General features: G+C 37.5%; 1 pseudogene; it reads left to right on the plus strand.

Annotated features, from left to right (window-relative positions):
* Window positions 1-3,574: 3,574 nt before the first annotated feature.
* LOC149181488 (ubiquitin-activating enzyme E1 2-like) lies at window positions 3,575-23,305 on the plus strand (annotated as a pseudogene).
* The last annotated feature ends 590 nt before the right edge of the window (window positions 23,306-23,895 follow it).

The following is a 23,895-nucleotide window of genomic DNA, read 5'->3' on the forward strand; positions in this document are numbered from 1 at the left end:
AATGTATTATTTTGATACTCTGAAAATTTTTGAATGGAATCTTCCATTCATACATGCCTTCGAAGGTTTTTACAACATCTTCAAAAAAAAATCGCTCTAAAGCCGCAGTCTCACAACACATAACGTGTGGAAATGGAATTGATGCTCAAAACACATAACATGTGGATATGGATTTGATAATTGATTTGTTTTAATATATAAACTAAAATCTACTCACAAAGGAAAGGCTAACAAAAAAAATTTACTTACAAAGGAAAGGCTAACAACTTACCAATCCACCGCCTTTTTCTTCAAATTAAAATTATTGAATTATTCGTAGAATACCAATTCTCACATTGCATCAAGATGACAATAAATGGTAGCCCAACTTGAGTAAGGGTAAAAAGTAGCAAAAAAATTTACTTACAAAGGAAGGGCTAACAACTTACCTATCCACCGCCTTTTTCTTCAAATTAAAATTATTGAATTATTCGTAGAATACCAATTCTCACAATGCATCAAGATGACAATAAATGGTAGCCCAACTTGAGTAAGGGTAAAAAGTAGGATATTTACTGCAAATAAGTCAGAGGTAAAAATGCATCCATTGTAAATTTGTAATAATCATATTTTTCAAAAAGAAAAAATCTGAGTCTCAGAGCAATTGATAAAATATCATATTTTACTTTTTAGCTACCAATTAAAACTTATCTATATCAATATTCACAATATGTTAGATGTAATAGATTAGATAAAGAAAAATGTTGATAGAAACATAAACAATATATTTAAAAACAAAGATAAATGCTTAATAATTTAGTATGTATATTTCAATTTCTATTAAATTAAATTTTGTTGTTTAATTTAGTTGCAACAATATCTACCTTTAGATGAGAGTAATTAAAATATAATTTATAAAAATTAAATAAAATCAGTAAAAATAAATATTACCCAAAGCAGTTTAAAAATAAAACCATCATTAAAAAAAATTCCATGGACCCGTCAAATTTAACTCTACATTCCGACATATTTGTGAAAGGCTTCTACAACACAAAAAAAAACCCTGGAGGGCAACGACCAAATCGCTCCACCTTCCCTTCCCTTTGGTCAATTCTATGTTGGATACCAGACATCTGTTGTGTAAATTGAAAGCTTGACCACGAGCTGCGTATGCCAAAACACTATAGGCTCTTCCTGTAAACAAAACTCTAATAGCAAAGTAAATTCCATTTTTCAATCTCCCTCCTTCGACCTGTAGTTTGACCGAAAATATAACGAACTAGTAAACATATAAAACTAGCAATTGCACCAAATGTTGCAAACGAAACATATAAAAATCTATTATGCAGGTGCATACTTTGCCATTAATTCATCCTCTTGGATTTGACAACCCATATCATTGCAGATTTGGGAACTCTAGAGGTGATATCAACCTCTTTCCAATTTGCAAACTACTAGACCACTGTATTAGCCTCCCTTCATCATATGGTTGGTTGATTGATAAGCCATAAAAATCAAATGTTGAAGACATAAAGTTGCAAGCATAAAATCCATAAGAATATTGATTCCCAAAATATTTGTATCTTATGTTTCTGAGCAAATACATTTGATAAGATTTTACTTAAGATCAAATCTTATTAGTTTTGCGAAAGTCATCTTTAACTAAGAAATAATATAAATGGAAAATTCATAGTGCTCAAGATTAACCATACCTTTATTATCCTACAACTAATTATTAAGACTATCTATATATGATTTCCAAATGTGGCACATCAGGGCTTCACTATTTTAGCAAAAATGACCCAACTTTCTCAATAAACAGCAGGAAGCTATGTTCAAAAGAAACCCGAGACAACCATTTGTCCTAAGAAGGAAGTTGTATTTGGTGCCCAAAAAGATACGTCATAGTCTATTGCTAATAAGTGGTGCAGGTGTGTAGGTCTAGTAGTGTGTCTTCCTCCAACAACTGTTGAAAATCCATAATTTTGTCAGGTGGGCGGGAAAGGTGAACTTCCTCTTTCACAATAGGAGGTTCATAGGGCTTGAGATGATTAACATTAACCACATTGTGGAGGCAAAGCTGGCAATGAAAATATAAATGACATGCATTCACAACAACCTGCTTCAGAATAGTACAGGGACCATAGTAGATGGGCTTGAGTTTATGATGTCACTTCCCCTTAAAACATATTTTGTCTAAATAAAATTAGACTCAGTCACCTATGTAAAATTGTACAGACAATTGATGTCTATTATGGGGTTATTTGTAGCAAGGCGAGGGAGTTTTAAGAGCATCAAATACGTGGGAATGGATGTGATCCAATTTCTAAACAAGGGAGGATGTCATGTGTTGCTTCTTGCACTAGTGATGGGAAACAACTAGAGGAAGAGAGTTGGGAAGATTGTATGGGGCCAACCATTGGTAACCATAAAAACCTGATTATATCTATGTTGTAGGACATGAAAATAAGAATTTCACTATTTATTTTTGGTGTAGTGAACACAAAGGGCTTGTAATAGGCAACAATTTATTACTTAGGTCTAAACATTTGGTTTTTGTCTTGGAGTGGTTTATAGCAAACCTAGGGGTTGTGGACATCATCAAATACTTGGGAATGGGTGCAAGCCAACTTCTAAACAAAGAAGGATGCCTTGTGCTGCTTCTTGTGTTGGTGATTGGAGATAACTAAAGGAAGAGAGATGGGCAGCATGTAAGGGCCAACCACTGGTAACAATAACAACTAGATTATAAATGTGCTTTATGACATGGAAAAAAGAATCCCACTATTTATTTTTGGTGTAGAAACACATAGGGCTTGTACCAAACTACAGTTTATTACTTTGATCTACCCATTTATTCATTTTAAAATGAAAGGCAGTAGCGAAATGAAGCTGGCAACCCAATAACTGTTGAAATATCTTCTAAAAGTTGTTATAATCATGTGAGAGTAAACCTTTGCATACAAGTCTTCAAACCACTGGTAACCATAACAACCTGATTATAAATGTGCTTTATGACATGGAAAGAAGAATCCCACTGTTTATTTTTGGTGTAGAAACACATAGGGGTTGTACCAACTTGCAATTTATTACTTTGATCTACCCATTTATTCATTTGAAAATGAAATGCAGTAGTGAAATGAAGATGATAACCCAATAAGCGTTTAAATATCTTTTAAAATGTGTTATAATCATGTGAGAGTAAACCTTTGCATACAAGTCTCAAGGGAAGGATTTCATTGTTGATATTGTTTTACATGCCTGATTGTCCGAATTCTCTGTTTCCTCCATTGTTTCTTAGTGAAATGAAGCTCACAACCCAATAACTATTCAAATATCTTCTAAAAGGTGTTATAATCATGTGAGAGTAAACCTTTGCATACAAGTCTTCAGGGAAGGATTTCGCTGTTGATATTGTTTTGCATGCCTGATTGTCCCAATTCTCTCTTTCCTCCATTGTTTCTTGAAGAGAGTGAATGGACCAACTTCAATTACTAGTAGTAGTCTTCTCCTAGTTTTTGTTTATGTATTGTTCTCATAAATCATATAAATTATTTTTTTCTTTACATCAATTTTTTTTGTAAATGTATTCAAACATTTTGCAAGTGGTTCCCATCAAGTGTTGAATCCCATGGAAGCTATGTTTGGTGGAATCATTAGGCAGGAGGTTGTAAAATCTTGTTATGAAAAATTTCATCCAATTTTGCAAGTTTTATTTCTTTGGCACCCTACTTACTCTTTTTATGTATTTCTCTTAAATATAAATGGAAGTGTGCTCTTATTTATTGTCTAATATTGTCTAATTATTTATTGTCTAATATCACTTTCTATATTCCTACTTGTGTCCTTCTTCTATTTCGATTCATTGGAATCTCTTCCTATAGAACCCCTTGGGCTAGAGGATGTGAGACCTTTGAATAGTCGTTATGATGCTCAAATTTCTGTATTTGGAAAAAAGGTGCATAAAAAGTTGGAAGATGCAAAATTATTTGTTGTGGGTGATGGTGCTCTGGGATGTGAGCTTCTAAAGAACTTAGATTCATGGGAGCCAGGGAAAGCAGACTATAACAGATGATGACATTATTGAGAAGAGAAATCTTAGTAGACAATTCCTCTTTCGGGATTGGAATTTTTTGTAGGAAATGTCAAGAGTGGTAGCATCAACATCCAATGAAATCAACCCACATTTACAAGTTCAAGCAATGGAGAATCGTGTGATCCCAGATACTGAAAATGTCTTTCGTGATTCCTTCTAGAATGGTGAGGTTGATGTTTCTTTGAATGCTCTAGACAATGTCAATGTCAGGCTGTATGTAGATTCAATGTGTGTTTACTTCTAGAATCCATTGCTAGTTAGAACACTAGGAACCAGGTGCAACACCCAAATGGATATCCCTCACTTTACTGAGAACTATGGAGCATCACGAGATCCCCCTGAAAAGCAGGCACCCATGTGCACACTTCATTCATTTCCACATAATATTCACCACTGTCTCACATGGGAAATGTCTAAATTTGAAGGTTTGTTAGACAAAAATCCAGCTGAGGAAAATGATTTTATTTTAAAATTAGAAGAATACTATCCCACTACTGAGAACTATGGAGCATCACAAGATCCACTTGAAAATTAGGCACCCATGTGCACACTTCATTCATTTCCACATAATATTCACTACTGTCTCACATGGGAAATGTCTAAATTTGAAGGTCTGTTAGACAAAAATCCAATTGAGGCAAATGTTTTTATTTTAAAATTAGAAGAATACATAGCATCAATCAAGTTTGCAGGGGATACTAAGGCCCGAGAACTTCTATAGTCTATTGTTGATTGTTTGGTTTCACAAAAATGTCTAACATTTAAAGATTAAGTCTCTTGGGCTAGAATCAAGTAAGTAATTAAATCCCCTTCCTTTTTCCCTTCCATTCCCTTTCTATGATTATATACTTTTCATTTCCATCTTGCATTGCAACAAATATTAACACAATTTACTATTTACAAAAATATCAAATTTCAGTAAACTAGATTTGCAAATCACTAACTCATTTGAGGATTCAGGTTTGAGGATTTATTTTCAAATCGTGTGAAGCAACTTACTTTCAACTTCCCTGAGGATGCAACTACAAGAGAAGGTGCACCATTCTAGTCTTATCCTAAGCATTTCCCAAAGCCCCTCCACTTTTCTTCGCATGATCCTAGTCACATGTCCCTGATTCTTACAACCTCCATTTTATAAGCTAATACATATGGCATTACCATTCCCATTCTAGTCTTCTCCTAAGCTTTTGCCAAAGCCCCTCCACTTTTCTTCCCATGATCCCAGTCACATGTCCCTGATTCTTACAACCTCCATTTTAAAAGCTAATACATATGGCATTACCATTCCAGATTGGAATTCAAATCCAAATTCAAGCAAATTTGCATAGGTGGTTGATAAAGTTCATATTCCAGTTTTTGAGCCAAAAAAAGGGATGAAGATTGTCACGGATGAGAAAGCTACATATGTGAACCCTTCTTCTACATTGTATGATGATGATGATGCTGAACAGATTGACAAATTCATCGCCACACTGCAACATGGTGTTCAAAATCTACCTTCAAGCAACATGGTGTTCAAAATCTATGTTATGAAACCAGCTCACAAAAAGATAGAAAAGATAGATCAACGCCTTATAATTTAGCCTCTTCGAGGGGGCAACCTCCTTTACATTACACAAACGAATGATTATTTAATGATTCAAATGACAAAAACTCCTTTCTATATATAGGAGTCTAAGGAGTCACAATATAACCCAGCCAACCTAACAATAATAATATAAAGGCACAAAAATAATAATAGAGGGATTCTATGGGGCACAATAATAACAATATGGGGACAATAGGGGCACAACAATATTAATAAGGGATACAACTACAATAGTAATGGGGTAATCACTAGTATTATAGGGACCTAACATGCCCCTCTCCTTCAAAAAAGTGTTGTCCTCAACGCATGAGTAGTTCTAGATGCTTCTGCATAAAATTCTCATCCTCCCATGTGGAATCTTCAGCAGATAAGTTCTTCCACTTGATGAGATACTCTGAAATTGATCGATTTCATAGCTGCCGAGTTCTTGTTTTTGCGACTGTTTCTGGTTCTAATATAATTTTTCCTTCCTCGTCAAGTTTTGGAAATATTGTTTGAATTGGGAGCTTGTTGCCTATAACCTTCTTTAAACATGAAACATGGAAAACTGGGTGCACTCGAGAAGCTACAGGAAGATCCAATTTGTATGCCATAGTACCAATCTTTTGCAACACCTTGTACGGACAATAATACTTTGGTGATAATTTATTATCCTTCTTAGCTTGCTTGAGGGACATTTGTTTATATGGTTGTAGCCGTAGGAATACCCAATCACCTACATCAAAACTTCTTTCACTGCAATGTTGATTTGCCTGTTGTTTCATTCTATTCTACGCCAACACAAGGTTATCCTTTAAGAGTTGGAGGACTTGTTGTTGATGCTCGATGTGATGTTCCACTGCTTGAACCTTAGAATTTTCTCTTAAATATGATGTGATGGATGGTTGCTGATATCCATAAAGTGCCATAAATGGGGTCATTTTTGTTGCTGTATGGAAGGAAGTGTTATACCACCATTCAGCCAGAGGCAACCATTTGACCCATTGTGTTTGTTTATCAGATACAAAGCAACGAAGATATCCTTCCAAACATTTGTTTACTATCTCAGTTGCCCATCAGATTGAGGATGATAAGATGAGCTATGAGCTAACTGAGTACAAAGACAAGAAAATAATTCTGTCCAAAAATTTCCAGTGAAAATGGGATCCCTGTCACTTACAATAATCTTGGGGTTTCCATGTAGCTTTTCAATTGTTTCCATAAATGCAGTAGAAACTGTATTGGCTTTAAATGGATGTGATAATGCACCAAAGTGTGCATACTTGGTAAGTCTGTCAACTACCACCATGATGACACTCTTTCCCTCAGACTTGGGTAAACCTGTGATAAAATCCATTGAAACCTCCTCCCAACGTTGGTTTGGAATGGATAAAGGTTGTAATAGACCTGGGATCTTAATTGTTTCAACTTTATTTTGTTGGCAAACCAAACATTCTGCCACAAACTTTTGAATATCCGATTTAAGGCCATCCCAAAAAAATTCCTTCTTAACCCTGTGGTAAGTTTTTAAAAATTCTGAGTGCCCTCCTAAGGGAGAAGTGTGCAATTCCATAAGAATATTTTGCTTGAGTTGGAAATTCTTACAGAGGTATAAGCAATCTTTGTACCATAATGAATCATTTTTTCAGCTAAATGTATCAGATGTACTGGAATCTTCTTGTAACTTTCGAATAAGTGCCCACACTTCTTCATCATTCTTCCATTCCTCCCTTGCTTCGTTTATCCAATTTGGTTGGATAATAGAAATGGCGCACAACAATGCTTCCACATCCTCATCCTTTCTTGAGAGTGCATCTGCCACCACATTTTGCTTTCCTTTTTTGTAGATGATTTCAAAGTCATAACCCAACATCTTTGGGACCCACTTTTGTTGCTCTTCAGAGGATAATCTTTGTTCTAAAAGGTATTTAAGGCTATCATGATCTGTCTTTACCTTGAAGTGTCTTCCCATTAGGTAGGGTCACCATTTCTTAAGTGCATGTAGTATTGCCAACATTTCCTTCTCATAAATAGCTTTGTCTAAAAACTTTCCCTTAATTGGACAGCTTTCAAAAGCAATGGGTCTTTCATCTTGCATCAAAACAACACCAATTGCATTTCCTGAAGCATCACATTCCACAATAAAGGTTTTTGTGAAGTCTGGTGTAGCTAAGACCAGTGCTTGGCACATTGCCTCTTTAAGATGTTCAAAGGCCTTTGTTGCTTCTGGAGTCCATGAAAATGCATCTTTCTTCAATAATGTTGTTAGAGGTGCTACTATTCTCCCATAATTCTTAACAAACTTGCGATAATACCTTGTCAACACGAGAAATCCTCGCAGATGCTTTATGGATGTGGGGATTTTCCATTCCTTAATGGCTTTAATTTTTCTAGGGTCAACCTTAACTCCTTCATGAGATACAATATGACCCAGATATTCCAACTCTTGTACTCCAAAGAAACATTTGGATCTTTTTGCATATAATTGCTTCTCTTCCACTAGTTGTAGCACCCTGTCAACATGTTCCACATGATCCTTCCAAGACTTGTTGTAGATTAGTATATCATCAAAAAATACTAACACAAATTTTCTAAGGGTTTGAAAATGGAATTCATCAAACCTTGAAATGTAGAGGGTGCATTGGTAAGGCCAAAAGGCATGATCAAAAATTCATAATGACCCTCATGAGTTCTAAATGTTGTTTTCAGAATGTCTTCAATCTTCATTCTGATTTGATGATATCCTGAACAAAGATCCAACTTGGTGAAGTAAATTGATCCATGCAATTCATCGAGTAATTCATCAATGACAGGAATGGGAAACTTATCTTTAATAGTGAGCTTGTTGAGCTCCCTATAATCTGGACACATGCGCCATGATCCATCCTTCTTGTGCACCAATACATCTGGAGCAGAGAAAGAACTTTGACTAGGTTGAACTATACCAGCCTCTAGCAATTTTGCAACCATACGTTCAATTTCACTCTTTTGGGCATAGGGATATCTGTATGGCTTGATGTTTGGAGGAACACTTCCTCGAATCAGATGAATAGCATGATCATGATCACGAATAGGTGGGAGACCTTTGGGAGTCTCAAATACCTTGGAATCACTATCCAAGACCTTTTGGAGATCTGGAGAAATAGATGATTTCGATGTGGAAACATCTAGTGAACATAATTTTGTAATTACACCTCTTTGTTCCTTTTTTAGAAGCTTTGTCATACCGTTAGAGCTGATTATCTTTCTCAGTTTCCCTGCAATACCCCTTAATTCAACTTCCTTTCCTTCCACATAAAATTTCACGAAAAGTTCTTGAAAATTAAAAGCTATTATACCCAAGGATTGTAGCCATTGGACTCCTAATACAACATCAGCGTCTCCCATTGGAATGGAAAGCATTGGGCTAATCAATACATATTCTCCCATGGATAGCTTTATATTATGGCACTTTCCAGAGCAATTTATTGTTCCTCCATTTGCAACCATCACTTGACACTCTGGTGCTGGATATAGGAAGCAATTCGATTCTTTTGCTACCTTACAATGAATAAAATTGTGGGTACTTCCTGAATCAATCAACACTATTACCTTTTTCTTCTTGATTTGTCCTTCTATCTTCCTCTTCCCAATCTATGTAGAATAATTTCTTCTTAGCATACTTATGACCTTTAGTGTATTTGCTATCACAACTGTAACAAAGCCCTTTTGCTCTTTTTTCTTCCAATTGTTGTGGTGTCAACCTTATAGGTTGTGGAAGACTAGGGGCAACAATGCTTCCATCTTTGTAGTTGTGAGTGGTATGCTTCCTGGTTGCCATAATTTTGCTTTCCATTTTTCTTGCTTACCTAAATGCATTTTCTAATGAATTGGGTTCCCAAAGGCGAACATCATGTTGGATATTATACTTTAAAGTCCCTATGAACACATCAATCCTATGCTCCTCTGGAATATTTTTTACCCTTATGTTCAATTTTTGGAACTCCTCAATGTGCTCTATTATTGAACCCTTTTGTTTGAGATTTATCAATTGGCTAAAAAAAGTGTTGCTTTTTGTATCCTCATAATGTGCTATCAATTCTTCCGTCAAAATTTCCCAAGTGATAATTTGTTTACGAGAGCAAAGCCATTGATACCATACAAACTGATTTGGTTCCAAATATAAAGTTGCAATACGTACCTTTTGTGTGTTTTGCACATTATTGAGATCGAAAAATTGCTCCATCTGTAATATCCATGTTGCGGGATCCTTGCCATCAAACTTCCTCATATCGATTTTTGGAATATGGTGGGTCTTCAATCCAACATTAGAGTCTATGAAATCATGATTAATATTTCTTTTGTTCGCATCATGAGTTTCCTTTACTACCCTTTCACCATTAGTAAGTATTTCTTGTAGAAAATTTGTCAAATCTGTCTTCAAATCTATCTTCAAATCGTCAATCTTAGCTTCCACACCATTCATATTAGCTTCCACGCCCTTTATCTTAGATTCCATGCCATCTATCTTTGCTTCTATTAGGTTTTGTGATAGTGAAATTTGTTGCACTTGGTCTTGTAATTTTGATATATCATGTAGCATTTCTTCCTCTTCTTCATGAGTGATGCTAGAGCTTTCAGGTTGCTTACTAGGTGTTTGCATTTTCTTTCCTTGGGGCATTAGTTACCGATAATAATTCTCTACTATGCCCTTTGAATTCCTTCAAAATTATTTTTCAAACCAAGCTTAAGCAAAAATTTAAAAAAATTCTGCACACCTTTTTTAACTTTGTATGAGCTCGATATTGCCTCTAATGTATCTCTGTAATTTCGGATAGTAGCCCTCTGTGTCCTCTTTCCAATGCCACCAGTCTGATCCCAATTGGATTCTCCAAAGAAGAGTTATGCTAAATCTCCCACAATGACCTGATTATAGACTAGTTCAATAGAGCAAACTTGTACGACGTGCCACGTGTCCCTGTTTCAAAATTTGGCTCTGAAAAATATATACAAGAAACTACAGCCCATTCTCTTTCTGTACCTTCTTACGAAATTACAATCTGATGCTCAGAGAGAAAGTTATGATGATTTTCCCCAGGTCACCTGTTTGGAATGTAATTTAGGATTTTGCAAAAAGACCAAATTCCTCAGATCATGTCTCTGCAAATATAGCACGAAAAGCTCTGAAATTTGGATCCAAGCTTCAATGCGATCTCATCTCAAATGGGTTTTTTTTTTTAGCTTCTGAAACATCACAGAAAAAAAGTTATAGCGAAAATGCCACAATGACTTTTTTGGAGCAGCAAAACCCTAGAATCCCAAGCCTCTTAGAGGGGGCAACCTCCTTTACATTACACAAATGAATGATTCTTTGATGATTCAAATGAAAAAACCTCCTTTCTATATATAGGAGTCTAAGGAGTCACAATATAACTCATCCGACCTAACAATAATAATATAGATGCACAAAAACAATAATAGAGGGATTCTATGGGGCAGAGTAATAACAATATGGGGACATTAGGAGCACAACAATATTAATAAGTGATACAACTACAATAGTAATGGGGTAATCACTAGTATTCTAAGACCTAACAATCTACCTTCAAGCTTTCACATGAGTTCTATTAAGTTTGAAAAGAAATTCTCTAACTTTCCGCATTAATGATCCCTATTATCCTCTACTAATTACACAATTTATCCTCCCTTAAATAAAATATTTCAATTCAAATTTATCCATTGGAAGAAATATCAGTCTAAAATTTTGGTTATTTCTTCATTGCAATGTAGGGTGATGATACAAACTTAAATAAAATATTTCAATTCAAAAGTATCCATTGGAAGAAAAATCAGTCTAAAATTTTGGTTGATTTCTTCATTGCAAGATGATACAAATTATCACATGGATCTGATCATTGGACTTGCTAATATGCGAGCAAGGAACTATAACATACTTGAGGTGGATAATCTCAAGGCCATACCTCTTACTACCTTAAGTGTCATACTTCTTATGATTAGTATGCATGAGATAATAAAACCAAATCTCAAGGCCATACTTCTTACTACATTAAGTGTCATACTTCTTATGATTAGTATGCATGAACTAATAAAGGTTTTTGTGAAGTCTGGTGTAGCTAAGACCAATGCTTGGCACATTGCCTCTTTAAGATGTTCAAAGGCCTTTGTTGCTTCTGGAGTCCATGAAAATGCATCTTTCTTCAATAATGTTGTTAGAGGTGCTGCTATTCTCCCATAATTCTTAACAAACTTGCGATAATACCCTGTCAACATGAGAAATCCTCGCAGATGCTTTATGGATGTGGGGATTTTCCACTCCTTAATGGCTTTAATTTTTCTAGGGTCGACCTTAACTCCTTCATGAGATACAATATGACCCAGATATTCCAACTCTTGTACTCCAAAGAAACATTTGGATCTTTTTGCATATAATTGCTTCTGTTCCACTAGTTGTAGCACCCTGTCAACATGTTCCACATGATCCTTCCAAGACTTGCTGTAGATTAGTATATCATCAAAAAATACTAACACAAATTTTCTAAGGGTTTGAAAATGGAATTCATCAAACCTTGAAATGTAGAGGGTGCATTGGTAAGGCCAAAAGGCATGACCAAAAATTCATAATGACCCTCATGAGTTCTAAATGTTGTTTTCAGAATGTCTTCAATCTTCATTCTGATTTGATGATATCCTGAACGAAGATCAAACTTGGTGAAGTAAATTGATCCATGCAATTCATCGAGTAATTCATCAATGACAGGAATGGGAAACTTATCTTTAATAGTGAGCTTGTTGAGCTCCCTATAATCTGGACACATGCGCCATGATCCATCCTTCTTGTGCACCAATACAACTGGAGCAGAGAAAGAACTTTGACTAGGTTGAATTATACCAGCCTCTAGAATTTTTGCAACCATGCGTTCAATTTCACTCTTTTGGGCATAGGGATATCTGTACGGCTTGATGTTTGGAGGAACACTTCCTCGAATTAGATGAATAGCATGATCATGATCAAGAATAGGTGGGAGACCTTTGGGAGTCTCAAATACCTTGGAATGATTGTCCAAGAATTTTTGGAGATCTAGAGAAATAAATGATTTCGATGTGGAAACATCTAGTGAACATAATTGTGCAATTACACCTCTTTGTTCCTTTTTTAGAAGCTTTGTCATACAGTTAGAGCTAATTATCTTTCCCAGTTTCCCTGCAATACCCCTTAATTCAACTTCCTTTCCTTCCGCATAAAATTTCACGAAAAGTTCTTGAAAATTAAAAGCTATTATACCCAAGGATTGTAGCCATTGGACTCATAATACAACATCAGCGTCTCCCATTGGAATGGAAAGCATTGGGCTAGTCAATACATATTCTCCCATGGATAGCTTGATATTATGGCACGTTCCAGAGCAATTTATTGTTCCTCCATTTGCAACCATCACTTGACACTCTGGTGCTGGATATAGGAAGCAATTCAATTCTTTTGTTACCTTACAATGAATAAAATTGTGGGTACTTCCTGAATCAATCAACACTATTATCTTTTTCTTCTTGATTTGTCCTTCTATCTTCCTCTTCACAATCTATGTAGAATAATTTCTTCTCAACATACTTATGACCTTTAGTGTATTTGCTATCACAACTGTAACAAAGCCCTTTTGCTCTTTTTTCTTCCAATTGTTGTGGTGTCATCCTTATAGGTTGTGGAAGACTAGGGGCAACAATGCTTCCATCTTTATAGTTGTGAGTGGTATGCTTCCTGGTTGCCATAATTTTGCTTTCCATTTTTCTTGCTAACCTAAATGCATTTTCTAATGAATCGGGTTCCCAAAGGCGAACATCATGTTGGATATTATCCTTTAAAGTCCCTATGAACACATCAATCCTATGCTCCTCTGGAATATTTTTTACCCTTATGTTCAATTTTTGGAACTCCTCAATGTGCTCCATTATTGAACCCTTTTGTTTGAGACTTATCAATTGGCTAAAAAAAGTGTTGCTTTTTGTATCCTCATAATGTGCTGTCAATTCTTCCATAAAAATTGCCCAAGTGATAATTTGTTTACGAGAGCAAAGCCATTGATACCATACAAACTGATTTGGTTCCAAATATAAAGTTGCAATACGTACCTTTTGTGTGTTTTGCACATTATTGAGATCAAAAAATTGCTCCATTTGTAATATCCATGTTGCGGGATCCTTGCCATCAAACTTCCTCATATCGATTTTTGGAATATGGTGGGTCTTCAATCCAACATTAGAGTCTATGAAATCATGACTAATATTTCTTTTGTTCGTATCATGAGTTTCCTTTACTACCCTTTCACCATTAGTAAGTATTTCTTGTAGAAAATTTGTCAAATTTGTCTTCAAATCTATCTTCAAATTGTCAATCTTAGCTTCCAAACCATTCATCTTAGCTTCCACGCTCTTTATCTTAGTTTCCACGCCATCTATCTTTGCTTCTATTAGGTTTTGTGATAGTGAAATTTGTTGCACTTGGTCTTGTAATTTTGATATATCATGTAGCATTTCTTCCTCTTCTTCATGAGTGATGCTAGAGCTTTCAGGTTGCTTACTAGGTGTTTGCATTTTCTTTCCTTGGGGCATCAGTTACCGATAATAATTCTCTACTATGCCCTTTGAATTCCTTCAAAATTATTTTTCAAACCAAGCTTAAGCAAAAAATTAAAAAAATTCTACACACCTTTTTTCACTTTGTATGAGCTCGATATTGCCTCTGATGTATCTCTGTAATTTCGGATCATCCAGTTCTGAAATTGAGACCTGTAGTAGCCCTCTGTGTCCTCTTTCCAATGCCACCAGTCTGATCCCAATTGGATTCTCCAAAGAAGAGTTATGCCAAATCTCCCACAATGACCTGATTATAGACTAGTTCAATAGACCGAACTTGTACGACGTGCCACGTGTCCCTGTTTCAACATTTGGCTCTGAAAAATATATACAAGAAACTACAGCCCATTCTCTTTCTGTACCTTCTTACGAAATTTCAATCTGATGCTCAGAGAAAAAGTTATGACGATTTTCCCCAGGTCACCTGTTTGGAATGTAATTTAGGAGTTTGCAAAAAGACCAACTTCCTCAAATCATGTCTCCGCAAATATAGCACGAAAAGCTCTGAAATTCAGATCCAAGCTTCAGTTCGATCTCGTCTCAAATGGGTTTTTTTTAGCTTCTGAAACGTCGCAGAAAAAAAGTTATAGCGAAAATGCCACGATGACTTATTTGGAGCAGCAAAACCCTAGAATCCCAAGCTCCGATACCAAATGTTATGAAACCAGCTCACAAAAAGATAGAAAAGATAGATCAACGCCTTAGAATTTAGCCTCTTAGAGGGGGCAACCTCCTTTACATTACAGAAATTAATGATTCTTTGATGATTCAAATGACAAAACCTCCTTTCTATATATAGGAGTCTAAGGAGTCACAATATAACTCATCCGACCTAACAATAATAATATAAAGGCACAAAAATAACAATAGAGGGATTCTATGGGGCAGAGTAATAACAATATGGGGACATTAGGAGCACAACAATATTAATAAGTGATACAACTACGATAGTAATGGGGTAATCACTAGTATTATAGGGACCTAACAATCTACCTTCAAGCTTTCACATGAGTTCTATTAAGTTTGAAAAGAAATTCTCTAACTTTCCTCATTAATGATCCCTATTATCCTCTACTAATTACACAATTTATCCTCCCTTAAATAAAATATTTCAATTCAAAATTATCCATTGGAAGAAATATCAGTCTAAAATTTTGGTTATTTCTTCATTGCAATGTAGGGTGATGATACAAACTTAAATAAAATATTTCAATTCAAAAGTATCCATTGGAAGAAAAATCAGTGTAAAATTTTGGTTAATTTCTTCATTGAAATGTAGGATGATGATACAAATTATCACATGGATTTGATCATTGGACTTGCTAATATGCAAGCAAGGAACTATAACATATTTGTGAAAGCCTTCTACTACACAAAAAAAAACCTGAAGGGCGACGACCAAATCGCTCCACCTTCCCTTCCTTTTAGTCAATTCTATGTTGGTTGTCTATGTTGGATACCAGACATCTGTTGTGTAAATCAAAAGCTCGACCACGAGCTGCGTATGCCAAAACACTATAGGCTCTTCTTGCAAACAAAACTCTAATAGGTAGAGCAAATTCCATTTTTCAATCTCCCTCCTTTGACCTTTAGTTTGACCGAAAATATAACGAACTAGTAAGCATATAAAACTAGCAATTGCACCAAATGTTGCAAAGGAAACATATAAAAATCTATTATGCAGGTGCATACTTTGCCATTAATTCATCCTCTTGGATCTGACAGCCCATATCACTGCAGATTTGGGAGCTCTAGAGGTGATATCAGCCTCTTTCCAATTTGCAAACTACTAGACTAGTGTATTAGCCTTCCCTCATCATATGGTTGGTTGATTGATAAGCCATAAAAATCAAATGTTGAAGACATAAAGTTGCAAGAATAAATTCCATAAGAATAATGATTCTTAAAATATTTGTATTTTATGTTTTTGAGCAAATACATTTGATAAGAGTTTACTTAAGATCAAATCTTATTAGTTTTGCGAAAGTCATCTTTAACTAAGAAATAATATAAACAGAAAATTCATAGTGCTCAAGATTAACCATACCTTTATTATCCTACAACTAAATATTAAGACTATCTATAAATGATTTCCAGATGTGGCACATCAGGTCTTCACTATTTTAGCAAAAATGACCCCACTTTCTCAATAAACAGCGGGAATATATGTTCAAAAGAAACTCGGGACAACCATTTGTCCTAAGAAGGAAGTTGTATTTGGTGCCCAAAATGATACGTCATAGTCTATTGCTAATAAGTGGTGCAGGTGTGCAGGTCTAGTAGTGTGTCTTTCCCCAACAATTGTTGAAAATCCATAATTTTGTCAGGTGGGCAGGAAAGGTGAACTTCCTCTTTCATAATAGGAGGTTCATAGGGCTTGAGATGATTAACATTAACCACATTGTGGAGGAAAAGCTGACAATGCAAATATAAATGACATGCATTCACAACAACCTGCTTCAGAGTAGTATAGGGACCATAGTGGATGGGCTTGAGTTTATGATGACACTTCCCCTTAAAACATATTTTGTCTAAATAAAATTAGATTCAATCACCTATGTAAAATTGTACAAACAATTGATTTCTATTATGGAGTTATTTGTAGCAACTTGAGGAAGTTTGAAGAGCATAAAATACTTGTGAATGGATGTTATCCAATTTCTAAACAAAGGAGGATGTCATGTGCTTCTTCTTGCACTGGTGATGGGAGACAACTAGAGGAAGAGAGTTGGGAAGCTTATATGGGGCCAACCATTGGTAACCATAACAACTTGATTATATATATGTTGTAGGACATGAAAATAAGAATTGCACTGTTTATTTTTGGTGTAGTGAACACAAAGGGCTTGTAATAAGCAACAATTTACTACTTAGGTCTAAACATTTGGTTTTTGTCTTGGAGAGGTTTGTAGCAAGCCTAGGGGGTGTGAACATCGTCAAATACCTGGGAATGGATGCAAGCCAACTTCTAAACAAAGAAGGATGCCTGTGCTGCTTCTTGTGTTGGTGATGGGAGATAACTAGAGGAAGAGATATGGGCAACATGTAAGGGCAAACCACTGGTAACAATAACAACCAGATTATAAATGTGCTTTACGACATGGAAAAAAGAATCCCACTGTTTATTTTTGGTGTAGAAACACATAGGGCTTGTACCAAACTACAATTTATTACTTTGATTTACACATTTATTCATTTGAAAATGAAAGGCAGTAGCGAAATGAAGTTGGCAATCGAATAACTGTTGAAATATCTTCTAAAAGGTGTTATAATCATGTGAGAGTAAACCTTTGCATAAAATTCTTCAAACCACTGGTTGTTAGGGTCCCACCCTAACCCCCTTATTTATGTCATGGGATCACGTCATAGTCAAGAGTCAATAAAGCCCATATTAATATTTGTAAGTGGTTAACCCGCAATTAATGACGGGACCACAGTTAGTTGCAAATGGGCCGTAGTATTAGATAGATGGTATTAATAAAACCCACGGTATTGGCCCATGGTATTGCATGTATGAGTCATATATAAAGGATAGAGACTCCCTGCAAGGAGTATCGTGTCTTATTTTGTAATCGAGCTTTGCTCTATTGGAGGTTGGCCCCTCGAAGAGGCAAGTGAACATTATTCTATGAATAATAAAATCATTGCTATTCTGTGTTCTGGGTATCTTTTCTTCGCATATTCTGTATTTGGGTATCATTTTGCAGGTTAAGAGTATAACAAGTGGTATCAGAGCACTTTCCAGGGCCGGTGGGATCTCCAATTCTTAGCAAAAAAAAATTTGGCTAGAGACGTGTTCCGGCGTCTTTAAACCACGGGATCTGTCGTTGAGCGCATAAACCTATGGATTTGGGGAGGCATGCACGCAGGAAATACAAGAGGTGGTCACGTCTGTTGGACTCCCTTGTAACCCCTGTGGGTACCCCTTGGAGTAGTAGCGCATTAGACAGAACCGCGCATGGACTTTCTTCCACGTACCCTTTGGGTATATCGGAAGCCCCCTAGGCTCCCTTGAAACCTCGCCATAGATAAATCGTCGGCCGTCTTGTGGCTACAGTACACCGAGAACAGCACTTGAAGAGATTACTCGCCCGTACGATATGGTAGTCGGGTTGTACGGCTAAGGGTACGGTCGATCCTCCTTAGTTAGAGCCCTGAAACATTGGGCCGAGTACTACTGCCAAACCCTTATGTATATTGCAATCTGTAGCACCTGACACTCCTCAAGACCATAGTTCCCTTTTCTATCGGGGGATCGCACATCATCTATTCCAGATCCGCTGGTGCAAAGGGGTGCAACAGCAGTAGTCATCAATCCCGCCGTCTCGAGTTCGCAGATCAGTCATTCTGATCTATTAGATCTAGCAGATCCGCAGTAGCAGTCTATTCAGCCGCCCAAAGCTATCCGATCCGCCATTCAGATCTCTCAGATCCACCAGATCGGAGTTGTTGTGAAGGATTCCTATACCGAGGTATAATTTTCGCAGGACTTTTGGCCACATGGACATTTTGAGGATTTGGCGACTGCAGTATTGATCAAGAAGGAGTAAAACTCCGTTAGGAGTTTTCAAAAAAAAAAAAGTCTGAGATCTTCCGGGGCGTTTATTGGTGATCTAGCCCATCAGAATCAGGACGACGAGCTGAGCACGGTGGTACCATTCAATTATTAGTGGAAATTTTTAGGCGGTCCCAATTTTTCATCAGGTTGGTGTATGGTAGAAACTAGAGCTCAAGCAATGGCCAATGAAAGAATGGACAAACTTGAAGAATCCATGCAATCCCTCAATAATCAGCTTACCGGACTATGTCTCCAGGTCCAACAATTAATCTCGAAGGGGAAGGAGCCAGCCCACGAGGAGGCGTATAATGGCAATGAATACAATGAGGGTGAGTCTAGCCACTCTCCTTACGTCTGGCACACCCACCCACCACCCAGTTAGCGACCTCCCAAGTTGGATATGCATAAATTTGACGGTTCTCACCCGTCCGCATGGATAGCACAAATGGAGCAGTATTTCAAACTGAATCGTATCTTAGATGATGCGACTAAGCTTATGTTGGGGAGCATGTACTTGGACAATGAACGGTGGCAATGGTGGGAATGGCATCAACGTTGCAATGGACCTTTTAGGACTTGGACCCAATTTACCAAAGCTCTTCGAGACCGCTTTGAACAGGAGGACTCTTTTTTGGGTCGTCTTACTAACCTCCGACAGACGGGTACAGTGGATGAATATATTACAGCTTTTGAAGCCTTAGCCTTCCGCACTTGGGGTCTCTAAGATGTGTTCTACACGGAATGTTTTATCAGTGGTCTTAAAGAAGCCATCAAAGCTCAAGTCTTACTGCACCACCCTCCCACTTGGACAGAGGCTTGCAAGGTAGCCCGTAACGTGGAACGTGCATTAGTAGCCTAATACAGTCGCCCAAATTTCCCCGCTAAAGGTCGTTCCCCACAGGCTCACAACACGACTCAAACACTTAAGGTCCAAAAGGTGTCACCTGCGGAAATGGCCGAAAGAAAGAAGCAAGGACTATGTTACTACTGTGATGAAAAATACTCCCTAGGTCATAAATGCAAGGAGCCCAAATTTTTTCAAATAGATGCCACTGACTACAGCTCAACAGAGGAAGATCCACCACTTGAGGAACATGAGGCGCTAGAAGAAGACAACCAAAAGGAGAATGTCTCTGACAAACCAATTATTTCGCTGCATGCGTTGGCAGGGATTTCTTCCCCTCAAACTCTCAAAATCAGGGGTTTTCTTAAACATCGCCCAGTAGTAGTCTTGATTGATAGTGGAAGTACCCATAATTTCATCCATCAAAAAGTCGCAGAAGTAGTGCATTGTTTTGTACGAGCAGTTTCTAACTTCCAAGTCCGAATTGCGGATGGGGGCACAATGAAATGTGAAGGCCCCTGTGAAAATGTCAAACTTCAAATGGGGGATTATCAGTTGAAAACCCACATGTTTGACATACACATGGGGGGTTGCGACATTGTCCTCGGCGTTGAATGGCTCTGCACTCTTGGGCCAATCACAATGGATTTCCAAGAGTTATATATGAGTTTTAAGCAGAACAACTACACAAATACCCTCTGTGGACTCTAGGCGGGAGCCCCCTCTATCATCAGCTTGCATCAGATGGGAAAAGTGTTAAAAAAGGGCAATCATGGAGTGGTAGCTCAATTTAATGCCATCCAGGTCGTCGAAACCAAGTCTCTGCCAATTCATCCTGAGATGCAACAGATTTTATATAACCATCTGCCGGTCTTTGACAAGCCTCATGAGCTTCCACCTTCACGAGGGGAACATGATCATAGCATCACCTTGGTTCCAGGGGCCCAACCCCCAAATGTGCGGCCATATAGATATCCGTTCACCCAAAAGAATGAAATGGAAAAAATAGTCAAGGATTATTGTATGAACAAGCATATGGCTTGTGGAGTGTTCTCCTTCCTTAAGGAGTGAATGTATGGTGTTGCCCTACCTTAAGGGTTTGATCAATAAAGTGAATCATTTCTATCTATATTCAGATCTTGTTATTTCTTGGGTTTATTTTCATTGTCTTATATTTTCATATCAGATCTACAACACATGGAGAGAGTGAAGGATTATTGTATGAACAGGCATATGGCTTGTGGAGTGTTCTCCTTCCTTAAGGAGTGAACGTATGGTGTTTCCCTACCTTAAGGGTTTGATCAATAAAGAATCATTTCATATTATTTTTGGGTTTATTTCCATTATCATATATTTCTGGGTTAGATCTACAACAAGTGGTATCATATATCTAGTCTTAGCACTACCTGACTTCACCAAATCCTTTGTCATTGAATGTGATGCTTCGGGGATCGGTATTGGGGCGGTCTTAATGCAGGAAGGGCGACCTTTGGCCTTCACAAGCCAACAACTAAGTGGGAGGAATCTGGGCCAATCTACCTACGAAAAAGAAATGATGGCCATCTTACATGCCGTCGAGACCTGGCGACCTTACTTATTGGGGCGACGTTTCCAAATCCGCACAGATCATCACAGTCTTAAATATTTTTTGGAGTAACACCTATCCTCCCCACAACAAAATAAATGGCTCGCCAAAATGCTGGGATATGATTATGAGATCATTTACAAGAAAGGGAAAGACAATAGTGTAGCAGATGCATTATTTCACCAATTTGAGGAAGAAAGTACTCTGCTAGCAATTTCCCTCCCCATTCCAGACTGGATTGAAGAGGCTCGCAAGGAATGGTTTTCACACCCCGGGCTATCCCAACTCATTTCTCAATTGCAGGTAGATCCAAATTCCACCAAGGGCTACTCGTGGCAGGATGATATTCTTCGCTACAGGGACAAAGTCGTAATCTCACCAACATCCACCCTCAAAAGTCGCATTTTGGCAGAATTGCACTCATCGCCCATTGCAGGACATTCGGGCTTTCAGAAGACGTATGCTCGCACCAGAAGATCATTTTTTTGGACAGGCATGAAAAAGGACATCCTTACTTTTGTAGCAGAATGCGATGTCTGTCAACGCCACAAAGGGGAAACCGTCAACACACCAGGCACATTACAACCATTGCCCATTCCGACATCAATTTGGACGGAAGTTTCTATGGATTTCATTACAGGTCTTCCAAAGTCCGGCAACAAGTCAGTCATCATGGTGGTTGTGGACCGACTATCGAAATATGCTCATTTCTACGCCCTACCCCACCCATTTACACCAACTTTGGTCGCTCAAAATTTCATGGATCAGATTTTCAAATTGCATGGCATGCCCACTTCTATTGTGTCCGATCGCGACCCGATCTTCACCGGTAATTTTTGGCAGGAACTCTTCAGGATACAAGGCACTCAACTAAAACTCAGTAATTCCTATCATCCGCAAACGGATGGTCAAACTGAAGCCATCAACAAATGTCTAGAAACCTACCTTAGGTGTTTCACTTCAGAAAAGCAACACCTTTGGGTACAATGGTTACCTCTGGCTGAATGGTGGTATAACACCAACTATCATGCCACCACCAAAATGACTCCCTATGAAGCAGTGGATCAACTCCTACAACACCGCGCAACCATGCTCGCCCATCTTAGAGAGAATCTTCATCAAGCTCAGAACCGCATGAAGCAATAGGTAGACCAGCATCGCTCAGAGCGCCAATTTCAAGAAGGGGATCAGGTCTTTTTGAGGCTGCAACCATATAAGAAAACATCACTCAAAGACAAGGGTTGTCAGAAGCTATCTCCAAAATTCTACGGACCATACCAAGTACTTTAGCACATTGGAGAAGTGGCTTACAAGTTGGATTTGCCACCTACTGCAAAAATCCATCCAGTTTTCCATGTATCGTGCCTCAAGAAAGTGATCGGGAACAATTGCCGAGTTCAAACCAGTCTACCTGAATTGGACGAAGAAGGGTCAATCTGGCTTCAACCTGAATAGGTTCTAGACACAAGAGACAAGCACCTGCGCGGCCGCATGATTAAGGAAGTCCTCGTCAAATGGAAAGACACCTCTCCGAAAGATGCAACTTGGGAACCAGCCACTATTCTTCAACAGTTTCCGCAGCTTCAGCCTTGAGGACAAGGCTAGTCTTAAGGGGGAGGGCATGTTAGGGTCCCACCCTAACCCCCTTATTTATGTCATGGGATCACGTCATAGTCAAGAGTCAATAAAGCCCATATTAATATTTGTAAGTGGTTAACCCGCAATTAATGACGGGACCACAGTTAGTTGCAAATGGGCCGTAGTATTAGATAGATGGTATTAATAAAACCCACGATATTGGCCCGTGGTATTGCATGTATGAGACATATATAAAGGATAGAGACTCCCTGCGAGGAGTATCGTGTCTTATTTTGTAATCGAGCTCTGCTCTATTGGAGGTTGCCCCCTCGAAGAGGCAAGTGAACATTATTCTCTGAATAATAAAATCATTGCTATTCTGTGTTCTGGGTATCTTTTCTTCACATATTCTATATTTGGGTATCATTTTGCAGGTTAAGAGCATAACACTGGTAACCATAACAACCTGATTATAAATGTGCTTTATGACATGGAAAGAAGAATCCCACTGTTTATTTTTGGTGTAGAAACACATAGGGGTTGTACCAAACTGCAATTTATTACTTTGATCTACCCATTTATTCATTTGAAAATGAAATGCAGTAGTGAAATGAAGATGACAACCCAATAACTGTTGAAATATCTTTTAAAATGTGTTATAATCATGAGAGAGTAAACCTTTGCATACAATTCTCGAAGGAAGGATTTCACTGTTGATATTGTTTTACATGCTTGATTATTCGAATTCTCTGTTTCCTCCATTGTTTCTTAGCGAAATGAAGCTGACAACCCAATAACTATTCAAATATCTTCTAAAAGGTGTTATAATCATGTGAGAGTAAACCTTTGCATACAAGTCTTCAGGGAAGGATTTCATTGTTGATATTGTTTTGCATGCTTGATTGTCCCAATTCTCTCTTTCCTCCATTATTTCTTGAAGAGAGTGAATGGACCAACTTCAATTACTAGTAGTAGTCTTCTCCTAGTTTGTTGTTTATGTATTGTTCTCATAAATCATATAAATTATTTTTTTCCTTACATCAATTTTTTTTGTAAATGT

The sequence above is a fragment of the Pinus tabuliformis genome, chromosome 3_2, assembly GCF_031772625.1.
Source record: "Pinus tabuliformis cultivar Carrire ecotype Pingquan chromosome 3_2, CPIR1, whole genome shotgun sequence".
Lineage (NCBI taxonomy): Eukaryota > Viridiplantae > Streptophyta > Pinopsida > Pinales > Pinaceae > Pinus > Pinus tabuliformis.